Source organism: Sarcophilus harrisii, chromosome 2 (genome assembly GCF_902635505.1).
Source record: "Sarcophilus harrisii chromosome 2, mSarHar1.11, whole genome shotgun sequence".
In the NCBI taxonomy this organism is placed as follows: Eukaryota; Metazoa; Chordata; class Mammalia; order Dasyuromorphia; family Dasyuridae; genus Sarcophilus; species Sarcophilus harrisii.
In genome coordinates, this window is record NC_045427.1 from 225,472,258 (window position 1) to 225,493,370 (window position 21,113).

Below are 21,113 nucleotides of genomic sequence, written 5' to 3' on the forward strand. Positions count from 1 at the left end.
TATTAAATGCATTGTTTTATTTAAATGTTTCATTTTAATAGGTATTTAAATCAATATTAATATGTTAATTGGGGCAATAAGGAGATACAGTAGATAGTGTTTTTCTTGATTTCTGCTACCAGAAGCTTTATTTTAAAATATTATATTCATAATTAAAATATTAAATATTTTCAATATATTCTACGACTGATTTAATATTATCAAATTTATGTTATTAAAATATTTCATTTAAATAATTAAATATAAGCTTTATTTCATTTTAAAATTAATTTTAACATGTTAATTGGGGCAGCAAACTAGTACAGTGGATAGAGTACTGGCCCATAGTCAAAAGGACCTGAGTTCAAATCCAGCTTCAGATATTTACTAGTTGTGTAACAACCTCCCTTCCCCCCCTGCAAAGTCACTTACTCCTGTTTGCTTCAGTTTCCCCATCTGTAAAAATGACTGGAGAAGAAAATAATAAATCACTTCAGTATCTTTCCCAAGAAAATCCTAAATGAAATCACAAAATACAACACGACAGAAAAATGAAAGAATAACAAATTAAATTTTAATAGTTACATTTCAGATCTAGTAGTGATTACAATTTACCAGCCATCTGTCTCTCAAAGAGCAAATTGGGAGATTCATGGAAATAGGTTCCACTAAGGATGTCTTGTGGACAAGAAGGTAAGTCAGATAGCTAGGGCATGAGCTAGTAGAAGGAGAGCCTCCGGCAACGCTAGAACTCTAACGACCTCGTCCAGAGGGTGAGCAGATGCTCTCTGGGAGCAAGTGGCAAGAGGTATCTGGGTGTGTGGTCTTTGATCTGCTTTAATGAGCTCATGATTACAGCAAAATATGGCTCGAGGAAACTGTTCAGGGCAAAAAATGTAAAAAAAAAAAATCATCTCAAACATGAGACAACTGGAAAGCAGTAGAAGGAGGAATAAAATCAGTGTTAGAGGTCTGTCCAGCTAACCGTGAGGGCTAGTGGGATTAGAAAGAAGGGAGAGGTCAAGGAGCTGGTTTAGTTGGTCAGGGACAGTTTGACCCAGAGGGGGAGGGGAGGACTTGAGCAGGGCTCTAAAGAATGGGTGGCTGAGGGGGGCAGAAAGGGGCAGGCCAGGAGAGCGTGGTTAGAGCAGGGACTTGGAGTCAGGAGGCCTAAAGGAGTTCGGATATGGCTTCTGACCAGTATGTGACTCTGGAAAATATACCTAACTCGCGCTCCCCCCCCCCCCAAAAAAAAAAGCCCTCTCTGTCTCTGTCTTTGTCTCTCTGTTGCTGTCTCTCTCTGTGTCTCTGTCTGTCTCTCTGTCTCTTTGTCTCTGTCTCTTTCTGTCTCTCTGTCTCTGTCTCTGTCTGTCTCTCTGTCTGTCTCTGTCTGTCTCTCTCTGTCTCTCTCTCTGTCTCTACCTCTGTCTGTCTCTCTCTGTCTCTGTCCCTCTCTGTCTCTCTCTCTCTCTAATGAGGCAGCCATGAGACTGGAAAGGAGGGGGTTGATAAAGATACATAGACTATCATATTTGGAAGAATCCCTAGTAGGTCAAAGCTAGAGGGACCTTAGGACATATAATGTCAGATCTGGAAGGGATTCTAGCATATAAAACAGAATTCTGGGGCTAGAGATCAGTTTCCTTTTATTTTTTTTCCCCTGAATCAGACCCTGAAATCCATGAAGGTGACAGAGCTGGGCTAGAACCAAGGCTTCTAACTTCTAACAGCCTGTGCTCTTAGCATGTTTCCATGACACTAATTTTCCTTGGCTACCTCCTGTCCACAGTATGGCCCATGATATTGTTCCTCTTTACCTTTATCTCTTTCTTCCTCCTCCCTCTCTCTGTTTCTGTCTCTTTTTGTCTCTCTGTCTCTGTGTCTGTCTCTTCTGCCCACGGTCATGCAATTAATAAAATCTGGGGCTGAATTTGAACTCAGATCCTCTTAACTCTATGGTAAGTACTCTATTCATTGTACTGCTATGCTGCCTCAATTAACGTGTTAGAATTAATTTTAAAATGAAATATTTAAATAACATAATAAATTTGATATTTTCTTCCATCTGTGTCTCTGTTTCTCCTCCTTTTTCTTTCTTTTTCTCTCTCCTCTTTTCTGTCTCTGTCTCTCTATCTCTGTCTCACTGTCTCTGTCTCTAGCTCTCTCTCTGTTTCTCTCTGTGTCTGTCTGTCTCTCTGTCTCTATCTCTCTCTGTCTTTGTCTCTATCTCTTCCTGTCTCTGTCTCTCTCTGTCTCTGTCTCTGTGTCCCTATCTCTCTCTATCTCTCTGTTTCTTTCTCTGTCTCTCTGTGCCTCTGTCTCTGTCTGTCTCTGTCTCTCTCTATCTCTCTGTTTCTCTGTCTCTCTTTCTCTCTTTGTCTCTCTTTCTGCTTTTGTCTCTCTGTCTGTCTCTATCTCTCTGTTTCTCTCTTTGTTTCTGTCTCTCTGTTTGTCTCTCTGTCCGTCTCTCTGTCTCTCCCTTTATCTGTCTCTCTGTGTCTGTCTCTATCTCTCTCTCTTTCTCTATATCTGTCTCTGTCTCTTTGTCTCTCTCTCTCTGTCTCTCTCTTTCTGTCTGTCTCTGTTTCTCTTTCTGTCTCTCTGTCTCTCTTTCTCTGTTTCTCTCTGTCTGTCTGTCTCTCTCTTTATCTCTGTCTCTCTCTCTGTGTCTGTCTCTATCTCTCTGTCTCTCTTTCTTTCTCTATATCTCTCTGTCTCTTTGTCTTTCTCTCTGTCTCTCTTTCTGTCTGTCTCTGTTTCTCTCTGTCTCTCTTTCTCTGTTTCTCTCTGTCTGTCTCTGTCTGTCTCTATCTCTCTGTCTCTCTTTCTTTCTCTATATCTGTCTCTGTCTCTTTGTCTCTCTTTCTCTCTGTCTCTCTTTCTGTCTGTCTCTGTCTCTCTTTCTCTGTTTCTCTCTGTCTGTCTGTTTCTCTTTCTGTTTCTCTCTGTTTCTCTCTCTCTCTCTCTCTCTCTCTCTCTCTCTCTCTCTCTCTCTCTCTCTCTCTCTCTCTCTCTTTCTCTCTCTCATACTCAGGTCTCCAGAAGGTCTGTTTCTATAGCAAGAAAGTTGGGAGAGAAGGAAGCAGGCAAGGGGTAAGGGAAGAAGGGGGGGTGGGGGGGCTGAGGGAGGGAAACCACTGGGAGGGAAGGAGAGCGGGAGGGGGGAGCAGGCAGCCCTGGGCCCTGGCTTGGATTTCTTGAAGCCTTTTAAAAGCTGGGTCCCAGGCCGGCACAGGAAGTCCCTAAGCAGACAGAAAGTCTGCTCCGGCTGGCTCCTTGGCAGGAGGCTGCCGCCCAAGGCTGGGCCACCAGGCCAGGAGACTGGGAAGAAATTCCACAACAAAGGGGGAGGGAATGAATGGGGAGGGGGTGTGTGTGACTCAGGGAGGTTGGAGAGCGAGGATTCGGAGGAGGAGGAAGAGAGCCAGAACAGTGGGAAGAACCAGGTCGGCCCTGAAGGGCAAAGAGGCCTTTCTTTGTGGGGAGAGAGAGCAGAGCCCGGGCAACCTTGGGGGAGATGGTCCTGGGTTTCCTTTCCCCGAGGGAGGGAGGGAGGCCTCTGGTTCCCACCCCTTGGAGCGTGGGGGTCCGAGAGGGTCCCAGTGCACAAGGAAGCGTCCCTGCCCTCTGAGTGCATTTCTGGAAACATAATTCCAGATACCTTTCCATAGCCACAGACACAGCGGATTGTTTCTCCCATATAAGCTCACCCATTTGTACACACCCATTCCATACTGTATTTATACACATACACGCACACGGGGATTTCCCAAGAAGCCCTTGGCTCACTCACCACCCTCCCCCCATTTCCCAAGCCTTCTGAGGTTCTCTTAGGGCTTCCCCCAAACCTGGGGCTAACTTGGAGAACCACCATGGTGGCCATCCCTGATTCCTGAAACTTGCTACAGAGTCAGGCTCGGAGCCCAGGAAGCCCCTGCCCCTCCAGGAACCTCAGTTTCTATCCAGGCTGTGTGGAGAACAACCCTAACTCCGATTCCGTAGCACTTAAAGTTTTGTAAAAAGCTTTCCTCCCAACGTGCTTGGGGGCAGGCCGTTTGAGGATGGTTGTCCCCTTTTATAAAGAAAGAAAAGAGGGAAAGAACCCCGGTCCTTGGGAGGAGGAAGAGTGCCACTGGAGAGGGCTTAGAGAGAATGGTAGGAAGGCCTGGGTTTGAGAAAAGGGCCAGCTTTCCTTTCCTGCCCTTCCTGGGCCGATGGTGTCAACAGCTGGGAAATCGGTCCCAGGCAGGGCCTGGAAAAGCCATTCACCATTGCTGTTGCAGCAGCTGACGCCAGGCCCTGTCTGTTTTCTCCACCCAGGGCTCCCAGAAGGTGATGGCAAAAATGTTCCACTGGGCAGATGATGAGGGATGTTGGCTCCCCAGCCCTCACCCCTGGGGTGATGGATCAGAAGGAGAGGCGAGCCCCATGATAGACACTTGGTGGGGAGATAAAAGGAAACAAAAGTCTCTAATGGCCAGCTAGGCTTTAGTGCAGATAGGGAAGATTAAGACCAAATTTCTGTTTTCCTCTGGGCCTGCAGTCCAGCTGGGAAGGGAGACAGGTGTATGAAATAAAAACATAGTCTATCTAGTCCCAGGCCCCAGGAATTAAGATCTGAGAGGAGCCACAAGGATCAACTGGCAAAAGTTAACCCCCCCCCCCCCCCCCCCCCCCCCCCCCCCCCCCCCCCCCCCCCCCCCCCCCCCCGCTTTATTTATAGCGGAGAAAATCAAGGCCGAAGGCAAGGAGGTAACATCCCATCGGAGACAGTGAGAGTCAAACCCAGCTCTTAAGATTCCAAATGCAGTGATTTCCCCTTAAACTGTGTGGTCTCTTATGGTAGGAACATCTGCCAGGGTCCCTAGCGTATGGGCACGCCTGGTTTTGTTTTTAAAAGACAGGGAGCTGTCCCCAAGACTGATTGATCCAGGGGGCCAAGGCTCGAGCTATTGACAGGGCTTCCAGGGGCTTAAGGAGATATCCTTATCTCCTTAAGAGTAATCCAAGCCCCTCAGACCTGGGGACTGTCCCATTGCCATCCCAGTCTCCATACCCTGCTAACTAGACATGCTTCTCTCCGGAGACCAGGCAAGCCCCCACAGATCTGAACCTCTGCTGCATCCTTGCCTGGACTAAGCAAACTTTCATGTGTTTCCTGTCAGACGGTCTATGAATATCTTACCATATTCCATTCTCCGACCCGAGCTGCCCAATCAGACTGAATTCAGAGAATTATGAGAAGATATGAAATGAGCAGATCTATGGAAACAAACAGAATGAGTGTTATAATATATGTGAGGGGAAATTTTTAAAATTTTAAAATTAGAAAGCTCCAGATCAAAAAGAAAATTTTGCAAAAAACAAGAAAAAAAAAAAAACCAATTCAAATACATTGTACAATTTGAATTGTACAGGACTTAGCAGCAGCCACAATAAAAGATGGCAGGTCTTGAAATCCTATCTACTGACAATCAAAAAAATTAGGCTTGTGGCCAAAAATATATCCAGCAAAATTATCTATAATATTGAATGATAAAAAATGGACATTCAATGAACTTAAAGATTTTTAGGACTTTTTATCAACCAAAAACTGAACTTAATAGAAAATTTAATATATGAAAGTCAATATCAAAGATCAATTTTAAGGAACTCAACATGGACAAATTGTTTCTTTTCTTTTCTTTTTTTTTAACATGAGAAATGAATAGCATATGTTTAAGATCGACATCAACACAAGGCAGTTCAAAAGAAAGATTGGGGCAGATTGGAGAAACTTGAGTAAGTGTAAGGATCAGAGAAAACGCTGAGTTCACCATCTTATTCTCATGTGATTTGGAACCCTGTGAATATCTCCTTTGAACTTTACAACAATGTCTGAAAAATAGGTGGTGTCATTTTACAGTTAAGGAAACTGAGGAAAACAGAAATCAAATGACTTGACCAGGATCACAAAGCTAGTAAGGTTCTAAGATCAGAATTGAACTCAGATCTTAATTCCAGGCCCAGGGCTCTATCCACTTCACTATCTGGCTTTCTCAAGTGATATCATTCCATCTCATCTTCTCTAGATATTGCCTCTTCTTTCATCCCCACTCACTAATCTTCAATATCCCCCTAGCTGCTGACAGTATCTATCTATAACATTCTCATATTTTCCCCATCCTCAAAAAAAACTCTGACTTAATCTGTCTATTCTGCTAGCTATTATCTTAGATTTACTGTCTCTTTTGTGGCTAAATTCCCTAAAAAGGACTTCTACAACCAGTACCTCTGCTTTTTTTTTTAAGTTATATATGTACATTCATTTAAAAAAACATTTCCATATGAGTCATGTTGTGAGAGAAAAATCAGAACAAAAGGAAAAACCACGAGAAAGAAAAAAGCTAACAAAGAAAAAAAAAAGGTGAAAATAGTAGGCTTTGATTTGCTTTCAATCTCCATAGTTCTCTCTCTAGATGCAGATGAAGTTTTCCACCCAAAGTTTATTGGAATCGCCTTAAATCATTGAATTGCTGAGAAGAGCCAAGTTTATCATAATTGATCATCACACAATCTTGTTGTTGTGTACAATGTTTTCTTGGTTCTGCTCACTTCATTCAGCACCAGTTTATGTCAGTCTCTCCAAGTTTTTCTGAAATTAGCCTGCTCATCATTTCTATAGAATAATAATATTCCATCACATTCACATACCATAATTTATCCAGCCATTCCCAGTTGAACGGCACCCACTCATTTTCTAACTCTTTGCCACCACAAAGAGAGCAACACTTTTGCCCATGCACATTTCCCTCCTTTGTGATTTCCTTGGGATACAAGCCCAGTAATGGCACTGCTGAATCAAAGAATATGCAACAATTTGATAGCCCTTTGGGTGTAGTTCCAAATTGTCCTCCAGAATGGTTGCATCAGTTCACAACTCTACCAACAATGCATTACTTCTGCTTTTTTCTTTTCACTCTTCATAACTCTCTGCAGTGCAATTTCCAATTTAAGTGAAGCCTCTCCTACTATACCCCAAATCTCTGCTAACTCCAGTCTTATGCCTTACTTTCCTCCATATACTCCTGTGATCCTATTGAAACCATTCTCTTTGCTATTCCCCACTTCCAATTCTCCATCACCCAACTCTGCATTTTTATTGGCCATCGTCTGTGCCTGGAATTCTCTCCTTTCTCATCTGACTTTTGGTTTCCTTCAATTTACATGTAAAATCCCACTTTCTATAAAAAGTCTTTCCTGATCCTCCTTGATGTTATTGCTTTCCCTCTAAAATTTATCTCCAATTTATTCTGGATATCTTTCTTGTACATAAAAATTAGCATGCTCCCTCCCTATGAAAACAGGGCCAATTTTTGTCTTTCTCTGCATCTCCAGTACTTAGCACAGTGCCTGGCACATAGTAAGATGCTTAAAAAATACTTGTCAATTGTCTTGTCATTGGATTGTAGACTACATAAAGGGAAGAATAGCATAAGAATACTAGAAAGGTAGGAAGGGGGCAGATTATGAAGAGCTTTTTGTTTGTTTTGTTTTGTTTTAATGGTTGGTATTTTATTTTTCCAAATATATGCAAAGATAGTTTTCGATATTCCTTTGCAAAACCTTATGTTCCAAATTTTTCTCTTTCTTCTCCTCCTTCCCTCCCTAAGATATCGAGCAATCTGATATAGGTTAAACATGTTTCTAAACATATTTCCATAGTCATCATGTTGCACATACACACATACCAAAAAAAAAAAAAAAAAACATCAAAAAGGAAAAAATGAGAGGAAAAAAACACACAAATAATAACAAAGTGAAAATACTATGCTTTGATCCACTTTTGCATAATTCTCTCTCTGGATGTAGATGACACTTTATGAAGAACTTTAAAAGATAAACAAAAGATTTTATATTTGATCCTTCTCCCCGGGTCATTTTCTACTGCTTAAAAACATGCCCATGTCTTCCCCTATCCTGAAAAAAACCTTCTCTCACTCCTTCCACCCCTGTTATCAGCTAACATCTCTTGCACTCTTTGTGGCTGAATTCCTTTAAAAAGCTGTCTATAACAGGTGCCTCCACTTTCTCTCCTCTCACTCTCTTCTTAACCCTTTCTCATCTGAACTCAACATTCTACCAAACTGCTTCTCCAAAGTTGCCAAATCCAATGGCCTTTTCTCAATTTGAATTTTCTTTGATAGCTGTTGGTCATTCTCTCCCACATAATACGTTCTTCTCTCTAGTTTTTTTTTTTTTTCCTCTCTTGTTTTTTCTTCCTTCCTGTTTGAACATTCAGTATATCCAAGTATACTCAAGTATATCCAAGAAGAATTCATTCTTTCCTCCTGTAAATCCTCCTTTGCCTCCTACTTTACTGTAGAGAGCATTCTTCCTAAACAGTAAAGCCTTATAGAAAGGGGTTTTGTTTGCACTATCATAATATTGCCATTTAAGAAGCACTTTAAAAATTATTGATATCTTCATGTTTCTGTCAACTACATTTCCCAGTATCCTCTTTTCTTTCCTGAAACTCTTATTCTTTCTCTAGAACTTAGGGACTCCCTAACCTTGCCAATAATCTAGAGACATATGCACAATAAATTCAAGATATTGGTATGATTTCTTTTGTTATGACGGGATCAAGACCACCTCATCTTATTTTAGGCTTAATTCTTCAACTCAGAGACTGTCTCAATCAGTTATTCTAAGACTAAATTCTAAAAGGTCTTTCGAATTGCACAAAAATTTTGTTCTGACAGGACAAAGAATGCCTTGGAGATCTTTTCAAATTATGAAGAAAGTAGAGAAGGGATTCCATTCCAGAAATTGAGAGCATTTTAACTTTCCAGTACATCACTGAAGAGGATAATTAGTGGATGGGAAAGACGAGGCTTTGGTTTAGATTTTACACAAGAATTTTGTTATGATAAAGAGCTTTCCTCTCTTACCTCCCCTCTCTCTTCCTCTCACTTCATTTTACAAATGAGGAAACTGAGGCAGAGAGGTTAAAAGACTTGTGCATGACCATAGAGGTAGTGAATAACAAAGCCAGGACACAGGTCTGACTTTCCAAAGTGTACTTTCTCAATAGGTCTTCTGATCTCAAGTTTAACTTTTCCATTAAATTATGATATAACCAACCAGGGACTTTGGGGAAATTTTGACTTCTTTTTTTTAAAGTTATTTCCCCCCATCAAACATGCCATTTTTATTTGTGCAAAGTTAAATACACATGCAATCCAGGGTTCACACTCATTTATACAGCTCTCCTCATTGGTGGAGAATTGTTATCAGCATGAGGGAGAAAGTTGTTGAGAGTTTGGTAGAGATAAAATGATGGTCTTCTGGCTTCCAGTTTTGAGTAAGGAGACTCGTAGTTTCATATTCTCTCCAGGAAGGAGCTCCCAAAGGGAAAAAAAGATTTTGGAAAAAAAGCCCATAAATAGAGGAACTGATGTCTCAATCATCCCTATTGCTCACTTACCACTCTAGAGACTTTAGGGAGTTTTCTCTTGATTAAGACCTGGGAAATCTCTTATGGTTGAGTTGAGCTATCTCAATCTCAGTGAGAAAGCTCTTTCACTCTGTATTAACTGATATATTCTTTAAAAAAAAATAATAGCTTTTACATGTTTAACATATTGGATTACTTGCTGTCTAGGGAAGGAGTTGGGAGAAGGGAAGAAAAAAATTTTGGAACACAAGATTTTGCAAAGGTGAATGTTGAAAATTATCTATGCATATGTTTTGAAAATAAAAAGCTTTAATCAAAAAACAAATATAGATAAATAAAAATTTTAAAATAATAGTGTTTTTTTTTTGGCTGAAGCAATTGGGGTTAAGTAACTTGCCCAGGGTCACACATCTAGGAAGTTTTAAGTGGCTGAGGCCAGATTGGAACTCAGCTCCTCCTAACTTCAGGGCTGGTGCTCTATCCACTGCACCACCTAGCTGCCCCCAAATAATAGATTTTATTTTAATTTGGGGACACAAGGTTTTGCCGGGGTGAATGTTAAAAACTATATATGCATGTATTTTGAAAATAAAAAGCTTTATATAAAAATACTCAAAAAATGATAAAATAAAATAATAGCTTATTTTCAAAATATATGCAAAGATAGTTTTCAACATTCACCCCTGCAAAAACCTGTGTCCCAAAATTTTCTCCCTTCCTTCCCTTATTCCCTCCCCCAGTTAGCAAGCAATCCAATATATTAAACCTATGCAAAATAATTACTGTATTAATTTTAAGAAACCTATCCAGCTGTAAAATAAAAAAAATCACCAAGTATCATAATAAATATATAGTTTAATAAAACAAATTTCTGAGAGAGGATTCTCTTTGGGTTGGGGAGAGGAGAGAACCTTCCTGTCTCTCTCCCGCTCTGAAAAGCTTTGATTCCTTTGGGAAGGAAGGGCTCTCTGAGCAGCAGGTGAAGCTCCCATGGCTCTCTCCTGTCTGGCTCTGATCTGATCCAGCAGCAGGAGCATCAGGGGTAGCGGCAGCCATGGCCCCATGAGCCAAGAAGGCCCTTGGCCAGGAGGGAGGACAGCATTCCTCTTCCTCAGGAGGCGGAGGGGAAAGATGGAGAGATGTGCAACTGCCTCATCCTGAGCTGACAGGCTGAGCTGCCCCGAAGGCCTGGACTTAGAGGTTCAGGTATGGACAGCCAGGCAGGTGAACATTCCAGCCTTGATGAGGAGTTGGGGCGAGAGAGAGAGCTCAGGGGTCTGGGGCTGAGTCAGCTACTTAGGAGGCAGAAAGAACCTGTAATCAGGGGCCTCAGGCCTTCACCACCCAAATAGAGCATCACCTGTCACCTGTCACCTTGTCAGCTCTGCCCTCCTTGCTGGATCAAGCAGGGCCTGAGGCTTCATAATATGATCAGAGGATTTAGAGCTGGAAGCAACCTCCAATCATCTGCTTCTTCCTCATCATTTCCTAAAAGGGGAAACTGAGGCCCAGAGAGGGGAAGAGGTTTGTCCAGGATCCCACAGAGGGGGAGAAATTGGAGGAACTAAGTGGGGAGAGGGAGGAAGATAGATTACAAAAAAAAGATGGGCAGGTGCATAGAGTGAGATAAAATAAGGGATGAGAGAGGGGGAAAATATTTTAAAAGATGTGTGTAATAAAAATAATAGGAATATTCAATAATGTATACCTGTATTATACTTTTAAATTTCAATTTAGTTTAATTAATTTTCCAAAGCACTCATACCGGCAATCTTATTTGGCCCTCACAATTGTAGGTAGAAGTTTTTCCTGTCCTAGTTGACAGATGGGAAAGCTGAGGCTCAGGACAGGATATGACAGATTACTGAGTGTTTAATAGAAAAAACTAGAGCCCAGCTCTCTCAACTCCTCGTCTCCTATTCTTGCCACTATATGCAGCCCCCCCTTCCCCTGCACTGCTTCAGAGAAAGTTTCATTGATAATACTGGACTTTTAGGAAGGGGTTTGTTCTCTAACCTTCAGGCACAGGCCTTGGTGTGATGGACTTTCAGCAAATGTTACTTATTTGAATGAATGAATGAATGAGTAAATGAATTGTTAAATTAATAAATGAGAGAATAAATGAGCAAGCAAATCAGTGAATGAATGAGAACAGGGAAATTAGTGAATGAATGAAGAGGAATTAGTGAATGAATGACCAAAGGAACTCATGAGGGAATAAATAAATGAAATGATTAGTGAGTGAATGTATTAAATATGAGAGTAAATGAAGGAAAGAATGAGTGAACTAAGGAGTGAATGAGGAAATCCGACTGAGGTGAGGCAAGCAAGCCATCACACCGGCCTTAGAGCAAGGAGCAGGATCTTAGAATTGTTGGGATCTGGCTTGGATTGTTATCTCCTGTGACATCATCGCTCCTTTCCATCCCTCCCTCCCCCACCCCCAGAATCTCAGTAACGAGGGGGCTGGGCAATTAGGGAATGGCTAACTGAAGTTCAGGGAGAGGAAGGAATTTCCCCCAAATTACTCCTTAAATCAGTGGCAGAGCCAGACTAGGGACAGATTCCCAGGCCTGGACTTTTTCTCCTACGCCAGCTGCCCCTGTCCCCTGCCTCCACCTGGTTCTATCAAGGGAGATCAGCACCCAGGACCCCAAGTCTCCTGCAAGGATCTGGGGGCAAACCACTGAGCCAAGCCCCCAGCTTCGGGGGGGGGGGGCGGAATTACCTCTGCTCAGGCCCAGGGGCATGCAAGACCTCACTGAAAGATGGAGGGGGGAGGAGGGAGGACCCAGAGCAGGTGTCTTGTTGAGGAGTTCCAAATTATTCAGCTTTACTTGGGGGAGGAAAGGGAGAAGAGCTATCCACACACACAACCGGCCCGGCGGGTCCGTGCACCTGCCGGTGGAAGGGCAAAACCTGCTGCCTCTTGTGAGGAATGAGCCCCACCCTGCCCAGACCTCAGAACAAAAATGTGCCCGCTGGTCCCCGCAGCCCAGGCTCCCCGAGGAGGGGAGAGGGAAGGGGTTCTGATGCCCTGGGGGGCTCCTGCACTCCCGGGGTCCTCCATGAAGGGAGCGTAATATCACTTACACTGCACCGTGTGATGAGGGCCGAATGTGCCATGAAGGGGATTTCTAACTTAGAAATCCTTCTGAGGGTAAAACACTTGTGATAACGATTTCTCTTCTGGCATATCCAAGCTGGAGGGCCCCTGGAACCTTAGAACGTCAGACAGAGAACATGGAACATAGAAGGGGCAGCCGGGGAGGACTTTAGAACCGAAGCCCTCGTTTTATGGATGGGTAAACAGGCTCGTGGCTGTCCGATCCAACACCTCACCCGACATTATATTGTCCAGCTTAATCAATGCCTGATGGATTTAACTGCCTTCTTTTCCCCTTAGGTTTCGAGGAGCTCATAGTCCAGGCAAAGAAGGGATTTTTTCTGGAGCCTGGGCCCTGTTATCATTACCCTCATCTCAGTATATACATTCCAGCCTCTGGTGGAATTCCCCGATCAGGGAAGGGCTCTCCCTCCTGCCCCCCACCCCAAGCCCTATTTATGGGATGTGGAGTGAGCCAAAAACCCAGTGTCACTGACTCAGGGAAAGGGGCGCTGGCTGGGGTGAGTGTGAGGGACGTCCGAGTGGGGTAGGGGGAAGAAGGGAGAAAGCAAGATTGGAGAGAGAAAGAGAGGGATTGAAAGAGAAAAAGGTTGGAAAAAAAGAGAGAGAAAGAGAGAGAGAGAGAGAAGGGAGACAGAGACAAAGACAAAGAGCCAGAGAGAGATAAAGACAGAGAGAGAGAGAGAGAGAGAGACAGAGACAGAGACAGAGACAGAGACAGAGTCAGAGAGAGAGAGAATGGAGAGACAGAGAGAGAGAGACAGAGACAGAGAGAGAGAGAGACAGAGAGAGAGAGAGAGAAGAGATACAGAGAGAGAAGAGATACAGAGACAGAGAGAGAGACAGAGTCAGAGAGAGAGAGAGACAGAGAAAGAGAGAGAGAGAGAGAGAGAGAGAGAGAGAGAGAGAAAGAAAGAGAAAGAGAGAGAGAGAGAGAGAGAGAGAGAGAAAGAGAAGGAGGGAGGGAGAGAGACAAAGACAGAGACAGAGACAGGCAGACAGAGACAGAGACAGAGAGAGAAAATGGAGAGATACCTACCTGGGATGTGGAGTGAGCCAAAAAAAAACCCCAGTGTCACTGATTCAGGGAAAGGAGTACTGATTAGGGTGAGGATGGGGGACGCCTGAGGCAGGTAGTGGGAAGAAGAGAGAAAGCAAGATTGGAGAGAGAAAGAGAGGGATTGAAGGAGAGAAAGGGTAAGAGCGATTGGGAGAGAGAGAAAAAGTAGAGAGAAAGCAAAAGAGATAGAGCACCAGGGAAGGGGCCCCTGGATCAGCACATTGCTTTCTCCCAGGGCCTGTTAATATCCAAAGTGCCTGTGATAAGAACCAGTTCCCGTTCCCCAGGTGGGAGGGTGACAAGTTGTATACAAGACACTATAAACAGCACCCGCTTGTAAATGCAGATCAAAGACAAAGGGTTTATTTTCCTGAGCTGCTTTTCTTTCTCTAGTGCCGGCTGGTGGGAGGCCAGGGACGGAGGACCGGGGGTCCTGGGGAAGGATCTTTAGGCCCAAAGCAGATCCCGAGGGCCCCTCTGCCTCTGAGCTTTCCCATTGGGGAAAGGCCTGTTCTGCAATAAATATTTTGATGTAAATGGGGACCTTCTTCTTATCAATGACCTTCCTGAAGTATAAGCTTAGTAATGGAATCTCTGGGTCAAAGGGTGAGCACATTTTAGTCACTTTATTACAGGCCTGCTCTGAAGAGCCAGGATGGCTTCTCTAAAGTGGCAGGGAGGGGGCAGGCTGGGTGGTCAGTGCTGACACTAACTTGTGTTTCTCTGTCCAAATCAAGTCCTTCCCTGAGCCTAGGATAGTGGAGAGGATGCTGTATTTAGGTTGGAGGGCTTGGGTTAAAATCCCAAGCCTGCTGTTCCCTTGCTACGGGATTTTGGCAAGTCACGTCATAAAATTACTGAGCACCAGGGACTTCTGGGGTTATATATCTAGTCCAATCCAGATATAATCTTATAGAATGTGTACAGTTCCTATTGGATATATAGTTCTTTCTATATTCAAGGTGGTATCCAGAAAAATCCATTTTAATTTTAGACAGTTCTCATTGCTAGAAAGATCTTCAAAATCATCATAAATTGCCTTTAATTCTATCCTCTCAAGTCAAGAACAACTCTCTTGCATCCTTTGAATCAGAATACTTGAAGATAGCTATCATGGTCACCCTTTCCCCACCCCCAAAATCTTCTCTGGACTAAATGACCCCAGTTTCTTTTTCACTGATCCTTAAATAGCCCAGTCACTAATTCTCTGATCATCTTGATTGCCCTCTCCTGGATGAGGTTGGAAAGTTCTTTTTTTATTCCTCTGGGACTCAGTTTCCTCCTCTGTAAAATGAAGAGTATTGGATTAGATAGAATCAAAGGTTCTTTCCAGTTCTGCCACTTTTCATTCTGTATTTCTAACATGTTCTTTTCCTATTGAGAGCAGTATCTAGGATGACATAGTTATTTTCTTTTTTTCTTTCTTTTTGGCTCTCTTCCCCAAGATGGCAAGCAAGATATAGGTTATCCATGTGTAATGATATAAACAAATTTCCACATTAGTCATGTTGTGAAAGAACAATCAGTAGAAAAGGGAAAAGCCACAAGAGTGAAAACAATATGCTTTCATCTGCATTCAGAATTTTTTCTCTGGATCTGGATGGCATTTTCCATCACGATTTTTTTGGAAATGTCTTGGATCATTGCAGTGAGAAGAATTATGTCTATCGTCGTTGATCATCACATACTTTTGTTTTTTGCTGTGTACTGTGTTGTCCTGGTTCTGCTCACTTCATTCAGCTTTAAATCATAAAGTCTTTCCGGGTTTTTCTGAAATCCACCCCTTCATCATTTCTTATAGAACAACAGGATCCTATTACATTCATATACCCCCACTTGTTCAGCCATTCCTCCACTGATGAGCATCCCCTCAGTTGCCAATATTTTGCTACCATAAAAAGTTATAAATTATTTTCATATAAATGGGTCCTTTTCTCTCTTTTTATGATCTCTTTGGGATACAAACTTAGTAATAATATTGCTGGATCAAAGGGTATGTTTGTTTGTTTATTTGATTGTTTGATTGTTCCTTGGACATAACTCCAAACCTCTCTTCAGAATGGATCAGTTCACAAAGAGTTATTTTCTTTAGAATAAAATATTATTTGAATTTCAAAAACAAAGCCACTATGCAAATTACTTCTCAGACATTGTCTCATTTTATTCTCACAACAAATCTGTGAAATAAGTGCTATTATTTTCACCTCTGTTTTACAGATGAGGAAATGGAGGCATTCTAAGTGTCTGAGGGAGAATTGGGACTCTGATCTCCTTGATTCTAAATCTAATTCTGCCCACCCTCCAGTCCTGGAGAGGGTAGGAGAAAGCCAGCCACAGGAAACATCAGACAGCCTGAGTTTGAGTCCCTACTTGGGAGTGATTTTGGGCAAGTCAGAATCCACCTCAGCTTGCCTGTTTCCTCTTCTGTAAAATGAAGACAGTGGACAAATAGCTCCTGAGGAACTTTATGTATATCTAAGATCACTTGATCCAACTCAGTTTTCAGATCTTATCTTTTCACTGTGAGCTATCAACCAAACATAGAAAAGCAGGTGGACTCAAGGCCATGAATAAGATGATTCTCAGAGTCTCCAGCCTCCAGCGCTTTCACGGGACATGGAGGAAAACCAGCTGAGAAAGTCACTCACTTTGGGGCGAGGGGTATTCATGCGTTCCTCTTATTTGCCTTCCAAGAGGCTCAATTTTTTTTCATTCACAAAATGGGGATGGTAATCCCTGCCCCACCTCCCTATTTCAGAGCCATGGAAAGGATCAAGTGAGAAGTGTATTGTTGAGGTTGTTGATTATTCTCTAAAAGAACCATCTTATCAGGGAGGTGCTGCCATGATTGCAAGTGAGGGAGGGCTGGGCAAGATCACTTGCTTCAGTTTCGCCTCCGGAGACATCTGGGTCCAGTGGCCAGAGAGAGATCAGGAGGACTGGAGATGGCCCTGGGTGCAGTGGGAGACCTGGGGCTTTTTAAGCTAAAATCTTTCAACAGGTCTTAGCGTAGAATTCAGGATAAATGCTAATGCAAAATACTGTTCTATGACTTTTGAAGGAGGAGCAAGGAGAAGCCAGAGTTTCAAATCCCAGGGAATGAGTCTCTAAAGGCGAAGTTTTAGACATTTTCAGAAGCCACACCCTACAGGAAAGGCCAGACCCGAAGGTCAGTTTGTAGAAGAGAAATGAATTCTATAGTCAAAGCAGGAAGGGCTTGGAAATCATCTCCAGTCCTATCCTTCCTTAGATTGGGAAACGGAGAGCCAGGGCGAAGAGGGTGACTTATTTAAAGGAATGAATTGAGAAAGGATTCCAGCTGGGAGTAGAATGTGGTTCCTGCCTGCACCCCTGCCCCCGGGTTCCTTTCTTGCTAAACATAGAAGCTTGGGTGAGCCAAAGTGAGGGCCCCTGATTATTTCCACTGACCTCATTCCAGTTCTCCTGTCTGGAACTATGGGCCATTAAGAAGAACTTTTCCTGGAAAGTGTGAAAGCTAGGGGAAACTGAGTTGTGGAGACATCAAAGGGAGCTTTATTCCCACTCCAGATCAGGCTGAGAGGGGCTTTGGGTGAGTGGAATAGAATTTGAGACTTGGAAAGGGCTTCCTTCCTTGGGGGTAGGGTTATGTTCACAGACAGCATGGTAGGGTTAATGCTGGAAGAGGCAATGGGGCAGGGTTTGGGATCTGTTCATCCCTCCCAGAAAGGGTTCTCTTCACATTATCCCGTTGTCCACCATGGTAGAAGGGTTAGACCAAGGTCTTCCATAGATCCCTAAGGGAGAACACACTACTTTGGTCTATGGCCATTAGGTGTGATCCATGAATCACAGGATCATAGAATCTAATTTTTTTCATTATCTAATTCTATATTTCATTTTAGTTTTTATTGTCATGTGTCCATCAGAATTCAAGGAGGATTCAAAATATATAACAATAAATTACCAGTTCAAGAAAGGATAGATAATAGTAGAAGAAATTATATTCACAAGTGTCCATCTTTACTTCTTTGTAGGTTTGATTTATTTTTTTTGGGGGGGGGGGGGGGGGGGTTGAATGACTTGTCCAGGATCACATGGATAGTGTGTCAAGTATCTGAGGCTGGGTTTGAACTCAGGGCCTTCTGATTCCAGGGCAGGATGGTAGAATCTTAGAAAGGGAAAGCACACAAACCATCACAAATGGAAGGACAGGGTCTTTAGTCTGGTCCTAGAAGGTAGAGCTGAGGACTGACCCAGCTAATTTTGCCTCAGGGATAGGGAGCTCCTCATGCTTCCCCTCAGTCTCCCCTCCTCTCCAAAGTCGGTGAACACTTTCTGTATAGGAGGAAGTAGGGTCAGGAGAATCCAGCTGATTTCCTGCCCTGGGCCTGGAGAAGGGGCTGAGTTGAGGAAGAGGTAGGGTAGGAATTTGTGCAGGAGGCAGGATGGTCCCCTGCTAGGGGAGCGAGGAAGCTCCAGGGCCAGAACATCAGAGGCTGGAGAAAAAGCATGGGTCGGGGGATCTTTTAGGGCGGGGAGGAGACCTGCCTCCTTCCCCTATATCCGGACCCCGGCGGGGAGACCGATCAGGGATGGGGCACACCATCCTATCCACAGGTGACATCATGCCCTTGGCGCGCGCTTCCGAATAGATCCGGGACCCCCGGCGCTGACAGTCCAGGGCATTTCTGGAAATGATCTTCCCTTCCTGCCCTGTGGATCAGCCGGAGGGGGCTGGCAGCCTCCACGCACGTGTTCCAGGTGCTCAGAGAAGAAAGCGCTCGTGTCTTGTCCCATTGGAGGCCAGGCTCTGGGCCCTGGAATGCCCGGAGCACCTGTTTCCTGCCTGAAATGACCGGAGGTTCCCCTCCTCCTGCCCCCAAACAATGTTACAGCCATTGAGCCGTGAGGAAGTGGCTCTTCCCCCCTCGAGTGCTCATTCCTGTTTGGTCCAAAGGCCATTGAGTGGGCACTGTGTGGCGGAAGAAAAGCACCAGTCATCCCTTTCTCACCCAAAGGTCCCCGTCTTTCCTTTCCCCTCTAATTCCCCCTTTTCACCCCCCTTCACCAAGACCTAGATTCTTTCCTGCAGGCTGTCACTTGGGATTCGTAAGACTTAAGTTCAAGTCCTGAGTTCAAGTTCTTGTGTACTAACTCTGTGACCATGGGCCTCTGTTCCCTCATCTATAAAACAAAAACTTAATGATCTCTCTCTAGAGTTCCTCAGGTTTAAGCCTTCTTCTTTTTCTTTCTTTCTTTCTTTCTTTCTTTCTTTCTTTCTTTCTTTCTTTCTTTCTTTCTTTCTTTCTTCTTCTTTTCTTCTTCTTTTCTTCTTTCTTTCTTCTTCTTCCTCTTTCTTCTTCTTCTTCTTCTTTCTTTCTTCTTCTTCTTTCTTCTTCCTTCTTTCTTCTTCTTCTCTCTTTCTTTTATTCTTCTTTCTTTCTTTCTTCTTCTCTTCTTTCTTTCTTTCTTTCTTTCTTCTTCTTCTTCTTTTCTTCTTTTCTTCTTCTTCTTCTTCTTTCTTTCTTTCTTTTTCCTTTCTTCTTTTCTTCTTCTTTCTTCTTTCTTTCTTCTTCTTCTCTTCTTTCTTCTTCTCTTCTCTTCTTTCTTTCTTTCTTCTCTTCTTTCTTTCTTCTCTTCTTTCTTTCTTTCTTCTCTTCTTTCTTTCTTTCTTTCTTCTTCTTCTCTTCTTCTTTCTTTCTTTCTTCTTCTTCCTCTTTCTTCTTTCTTCTTCTTCTTTCTTTCTTTCTTCTTCTTTCTTCTTCCTTTCTTCTTCTTTCTTTCTTTCTTCTTCTTTCTTCTTCCTTCTCTTCTTCTTTCTTTCTTCTTCTTCTCTTCTTCTTTCTTTCTTTTATTCTTCTTTCTTTCTTTCTTCTCTTCTTTCTTTCTTTCTTTCTTCTTCTTTTCTTTCTTTCTTTCTTTCTTTCTTTCTTTCTTTCTTTCTTTCTTTCTTTCTTTCTTTCTTCTTCTTCTTCTTTGCTGAGGCAATTGGGGTTAAGTGACTTGCCCAGGGTCACACAGCCAGGAAATGTTAAGTGTCTGAGGCCGGATTTGAATTCAAGTCCTCCTGACTTTGGAGCTGGTGCTCTATCCACTGCCCACTTAGCTGACCTTTCACTAAATTGTTTTTTTTTTTTTTTTTTTTTTTTGGTTAAAAATGTATTATTCTTAACCTTCCCCTTTCATCTCCTTTTCTTTTTGAAGCTCCCTGGGGACAGGGGCTGTTTTTGTTCTTATCCACCTTTGCATCTTCAGTATTGGTCAGAATGGGGTATGAGGGCTGCTGAGCCCTTTTCAGGACTGCTCTCCACCTCGGGATGGATCCACCTCTCACCCAACACTCCTGGCTCCAAGGAACTGTAGCAGGACAGGACCCACACCCCCGTAAAACATCTCAACAGACAGGCTAAACCAGGTTAGGGCTGACCGAGAAGCCCCAAGCCCATCGGTGTGTTAAGGGAATGTCTACCCACAAGTGCCGAGATTTCCCCAGGGAAGTGGGCAGGTGGAACATTTATTCCGGTGGCCACGGAGGTGGCTGAAGCAGGCTCTGCGGTCAGTCACGGCAGAAGCCAAGGTCATCCACTGCATCCTGGATCATCGCCAGTCATCTGGACCATTGTCTTGCCACTGGATTTCCCATCACTCAGGAAGAGAGAGTGAGACTTTGTGCACCTCTGTCTCACTTACATCCAATTCACACACAAGGCCTGTGATATTCAAAAACAAAGGATGAACAACATCCTCAGCACTTAGCACAGTGCCTGGCACTTAGTAGGTGCTTCCTAAATGCTTTTTTATTCATTCAACTCATTCATCCCCCACAGCGTTAAACCTCATACATCACAGGTGCTCTCCAAATGCTTGTTGAACTAAGTAATAATAATCCATTTCACAACCCTGTGAGGAAAGCAGCATAAATTCCTGTGCTGCGAATGAGGAGAATGAAGATCAGAGAGAGTGACTTCCCCATGATTGCACAACCAGTAAATGAGCCAGCACAAGGGCCTTGGGCTCCTGGGTCCAAAGGCGGCGTTTCTTCCATTGTACCGAGTGGTTCCTTAAGTGACTCAGCCTTCTGACCCTGCTAAGAGAGGGAGCCTATGTGGAAGCAGCTTCCCAGCCCCCTAAATATGTCTGCACGTTTAGCCCCTCGCCGGGCTTGGAACCGGTCAATCTGTCAATGAGCATTTGTTAAGGACCTGCTTTGGACCAGGTGCTTTGCTAAGCACTAGGGTCACAGAGTAAGGAAAAAGCCAGTTTTTCTCTCAAGGAGTTTTCGGTCTGATGGGACAGTCAGCATGCAGCAACTACTCAGAGTCAAGATATGGACAGGAGATAGTGGGGATGATCTCAGAGGGCGGACAGGGTGGGAAGCCAGGAGGTGGAGATGAGAAACCATGGGGGACAGCCAGTGAAAGGGCTTGGAATCTGACTATGGAGAGCAGACTCAGAGCCCTTCTGCTCCTCCTTCAAGGTCCCCAAGTCAGAGTCTTCCAGGGCCATGCTCCCCTTCCCAGGAGGCT

At 43.5% G+C, this 21,113-nt stretch overlaps 1 long non-coding RNA gene across 1 annotated transcript; it reads right to left on the reverse strand.

Moving 5' to 3' along the window:
- Window positions 1-572: 572 nt before the first annotated feature.
- LOC116421112 lies at window positions 573-12,639 on the reverse strand. Its single transcript, XR_004231428.1, has 3 exons — window positions 12,512-12,639; window positions 5,165-5,241; window positions 573-857 (listed from the first exon to the last, which is right to left on the reverse strand). It is a non-coding gene; the product is annotated as an uncharacterized LOC116421112 (long non-coding RNA).
- Between the last annotated feature and the right edge of the window lie 8,474 nt (window positions 12,640-21,113).